Source organism: Colobus angolensis, unplaced genomic scaffold (assembly GCF_000951035.1).
Source record: "Colobus angolensis palliatus isolate OR3802 unplaced genomic scaffold, Cang.pa_1.0 Scaffold3, whole genome shotgun sequence".
NCBI classification, from domain to species: Eukaryota; Metazoa; Chordata; class Mammalia; order Primates; family Cercopithecidae; genus Colobus; species Colobus angolensis.
In genome coordinates, this window is record NW_012116265.1 from 23,644,680 (window position 1) to 23,649,535 (window position 4,856).

General features: G+C 40.9%; 1 long non-coding RNA gene across 1 annotated transcript in view; it reads left to right on the forward strand.

Annotated features, from left to right (window-relative positions):
• Positions 1 to 336: 336 nt before the first annotated feature.
• The window catches only part of LOC105517207, a 36,450-nt gene continuing 31,930 nt past the window's right edge, over positions 337 to 4,856 (forward strand). Inside the window, exon 1 of the long non-coding RNA XR_001002637.1 lies at positions 337 to 623. This is a non-coding gene — a long non-coding RNA (uncharacterized LOC105517207). The remainder of the gene's footprint in view (positions 624 to 4,856) is intronic.

Sequence of the window (4,856 nt, forward strand, 5' to 3'; positions counted from 1 at the left end):
GGGGTTGGGGGGTGGGGGTGTAGGGGGAAGAGGAGTGAGTGTGTGTGTGTGTGTAGGGATGGGGGCGGCGGCGACGAAATGCGTGCAGAAATAGATTTCTTAACTACAAGAAAAGGTGCGGCGGGGAACAAGGGGCGCAGGCGCAAGCCGTAGCTTTTAGTTCTTTGCAGTAAGGTGTTAATATTTTTAAGGGGGCAGGGCCTCCTTTTTGTGGATCCAGGTTGTCGCTGAGGTGTGTCTCGGTGTGTGTGGCCGTTGGGGCGTCCAGAACGCGGCGTGCTGTACAGCGTGTGGGGCGCCGTATTCTGGGAGCCTGTGTGTGCGTGCGGTGTGTATGCGCAGCTGTGCAGAATGAATCACAGACATCAGAGATGGAGAGCACCTGTTACTGTGGGTCATCGGCTTGGCGTGTGTCCGGTCTAGTTTCCATTTACAGGACAGTTCTGTGCCCTTCCTCAGGAGGTCCCATTCCTTCCTTCTTTTGGTCAGTTCTGAGTGTCAGCTGTCTACTGGGAATTTGCTAAGACTAAGAGGCAAAGATAGGCAAGTCACTCCCCTGACCTCAAGAAATTCCCAGTCTACAGGCAAAGATACACCACCAACCGGGAGAGTCTGTGGACCAGGTACAGATGGTGTCTGTCACTGGGGAGGAACGAAAAGTGCTGTGCAGCCCTGAGGAGGGGAGGGAGAGGTAGCTTTTTGAGTAGTGGTAGATCAGGAGGCTTTATGGAGGAAATAGCATTTGAGGACCTTGAAGCCTGAGTAGGATTTGGCATGAGGAAATAGAAGGAAGTGGCATAGCCGGAGTGAGGAAATCCAGCGGAAGTCCTGATGTTTGAAATCTCAGGTGCGTTTAGGGCATAGTGATTTGATTTTATGGCCTAATGAGAAGTAGTAGGAAATGATTGGGTTGCATTATGGGGGCTTTTGGATGAAGAATTTGGATCTGATTTTGGAGGCAATGGAGAAGCCTGACATATTTTTTAGTGCCCTCCCCTCCTTAATGTTAAGAAAAAAAAAGATTCTACAGCACCGGTTGTCAGAGTGCTGTTCACAGACCTGCAGTGTCAGCATCACCTGGGAAACAGTCAGAAATGCAAATCCTAGGATCCTACTCCAGACCTACGAAATCAAACTCTGGGGGTGGGTCTCAGTTAACCAGTATATTGGTTCAGATATGCTGCTTTAAAACCTTGCTACTCAAGTGTAGACCTTGGGCCAATATCATCAGCATCACAGGAGAACCTATCAGAAATGCAGAATCTGAAAATCCCATACCTACTAACCCAGAAGCTGCATTTTAACGAGCGTACTGGGTGATTTGTTTACCTATGAAAGTGTGAGAAACATTGTTCTAGAGACTTTGGAAAATACAGTAAAGTACAAAGAACCCCCTAGTCTATACCCAGTTGTATTCTTTGTTAATATTTTGATGTAATTCCTACCAGTTGTTTTCTAGGCATCTATATTTGTAAAAAGTGCTCTTTTAGCAAACATAAGTAGTATGGAACAATATACACAATTCATTTACTGTTTTGTTGTTGTTGTTTTCTTTTCTTTCTTTTTTTTTTTTTTGAGTCAGGGTCTTTCTCTGTCACCCAGGCTGGAGTGCAGTGGCATGATAATTGCTCACTGCAGCCTCAAACTCCTGGGCTCAAGGGATCCTCTCACCTCTCACCTTATCCTCGCGAGGAGTTGCAACTATAGGTGCACACCACCACCCCTGGTCAATTTTTTTTTTTTTGTAGAGACAGGGTCATGCGATGTTCCCCAGGCTTGCTTCCTGTGCTTTTTACTTTACATTATATGTAATTAAATATTCTTTTAAAACCTCATTTTTAATATTCTGTACAATATTCCATTGTAAGTGGCCAGGTGCAGTGGCTCATGTCTGTAATCTTAGCACTTTGGGAGGCGGAGGTGGGCAGCTTACCTGAGACTAGAAGTTCAAGACCAGCCTGGCTAACATGGTGAAACCCCGTCTCTACTAAAAATACAAAAACCAGCCGGGCGTGGTAGTGGGTGCCTGTAATCCCAGATACTTGGGAGACTGAGCAGGAAAATCGCTTGAACCCGGGAAGCAGAGGTTGCAGTGAGCCGAGATTGTGCCATTGCACTCTAGCCTGGGTCACAGGGGGAGACTCCGTCTCAAAAAAAAAAAAAAAAATTCCATTGTAAGTGTACCGTAGTGTACATAAACATTCTTCTATAGTCAGGCAGATTTTGCTATTATAAATAACACTGAGATAGAAATAATAGATACCACCTACATATAGTATTTACATTGTGCCAGGCATTGGGTTAAGCACTTAACATATAATAATCCACTGAATCTTCATAATAACTTAGTGAAATCAGTGCTATTGTTATCCTCATTTTAGACACCAAGACACAGAGACTTGCCTGAGATTACACTGCTAATGAGTAGTGGAGCTGGGACTTAAACCCAAGAAATCTGGCTCCAGAATCTATGCTCTTAACTACCTTTATACTTAAATTTTTGTCCAAATTTATTTTTTCTTACAAAACACTATTTCAAGTTTTAATAAAGTCTCGAAGCACATTGTCAACTTGCTTTTCAGAAAGATTGTACTAACTCGTGCTCCCGTCAGCAATGTACTAGTTTCACCGCCTCCTTGCCAACACCAAGGGTGAGCTCTTAAGAAATATTTTCTAATTTGATAAATTAAAAATGTATATAGAATTAACTGAGATAGCTCTAATTATGAAGGTGAAAAATTTTCACATATACATTTGTCATTTATAGAGAACCTAGGGCTTTTATTTGGACACAATTTTAGTGTGCTAAATTATATCTTGTATTTTGTATTTCTTTACTTTCCTAAATGCTTTGACATTTTTCATCTCATTTGATCCTCACATTATTCCTGGAGAAGGTAGATGATTCTGTGCCCACACAGTGCATTTGCAGTGGTATCTTACAAGTGAGACATCATATAAGTTCAGTGGTTAAAAGATTCTAGACTCAGACAAGTGTTAGCTGGAATTCTATCTTGACTATTTCCTGGACAAGTTATTGAACTTCTGAAAACTTAATTTCCTCATTCATTAAATAGGACTACTACTTATTTCATAGGGTTGTTGTGAAGCATATCATAAGTGCTCGACAGATAGTAACTTTAATTATTGCTCATTAAATCCTGTCATTATTGGATCCCATAAGAATGTAGTGACAGAACTCCAGTAAATTCATAAATATTTGCCAACCGCCAGTTCTTTTTACTTTAAGGTATTGCATCAGGTAGAGCAAAGGAAGAAATTGGAGGTTGGGCACTCTGAATTTTTGTTGTTACCAGTCCCTAAAATAACTTAGGACAGGCTACAGGAGGCAAATGTTGGATAAAGACCCAGGCCTGGGATTTGGCTCCTGTCAGAAATAAGACATTAATTGGGTCACAGTGGTCACAACCATTTAAAGGTAAGAAATACTGACATGCCAAATTGCTTTATTTTCCCACTGTGTGCTGGCTTAATGGTACAGTATCTCACTCTTAGATTTTGGGTTTGAGGACAAGGCTATGAGAAACAAGTAACCCATGTGGTACCACCCTGTGTGTGAGGCAGAACTCAGCACAAGAGCTTAGTAGTAGGTCCGATAAAGGCAAGCATGAATGAGGAAGAGAGGCAATAGTAAGAGCAGTAGCATGGAGTGAGAGTAGAATTACTATGCCCATCTGTCCCACTCCACAGAGTTGTCTGTGTATGTCTAGAATTGTTCTGTTTGCTTGTTGTTAGTATGCTTCTGTCTCTGTTTAAGCCACTTATTGGTAAACGTGTTCTGGCTTCCCAGAAATGGTCTTCTCCCTTCAAATGGAATTAAATAAATGCCAACAAGAATTTCTTAAACATTCTTTCATTAACCATTGGCCATATGCAGAGCACTATTTTAGGAAGTGAGAAAAGACCCAAATGACAGAAAATCTGAGCATGAACTTAAGAGTCAGAAACTCAGTGCTTCTCCACGTATGTTTATAGCAGCACAGTTCACAATTGCAAAGATGTGGAAGCAGCCTATGTGCCCATTGACTAATGAGTAAGTAAATAAAATGTAGTATGTATACACCATGGAGTACTGCTCAGCCATTAAACGGAATGAAATAATGTCTTTCGCAGCAACTTGGATGGAGCCAGAGGCCATTATTCTAAGTGAAGTAACATAAGAGTGGGAAACCAAAAAACGTATGTTCTCATATGTAAGTGGGAGCTAAGCTATGAGTGTGCAAAGAGATACAGAGTGGTATAATGGACTTTAGAGACTCAGAAAGGGGAGAGTAGGGAGGGCCTAGGGATTAAAAAAAAAAAACAACTCTACATTAGGTACAATGTGTAATAGGCACCACCTACATATAGCATTTACATTGTGCCAGGCATTGGGTTAAGCACTTAACGTATAATAACTCACTGAATCTTCATAATAACTTAGTGAAATTAGTGCTATTGTTGTCCTCATTTTAGACACCAAGGCACAGAGACTTGCATGAGATTACACTGCTAATGAGTAGTGGAGCTGGGACTTAAACCCAAGAAACCTGGCTCCAGAATCTATGCTCTTAACTATCTTTATACTTAAATTTTTGTCCAAATTTATTTTTTCTTGGGTGATGGGTACACTAAAATCTCAGAATTCACCACTATACAATTCATGTAACAAAAAACTACTTGTACCCCAAAAGCGATTGAAATAAAAAAATACTAAAAATGTAAAAAAGCATCTCAGTGCTTCTCAAACTTTAATGTGTATATGAATTGCTTGGAGACCTTATTAAAATGCAGTTTTCTGACTCTGTTAATTTAGGCTGGGGCCCAAGATTATGTTTCTTTTTTTTTTTTTTTTT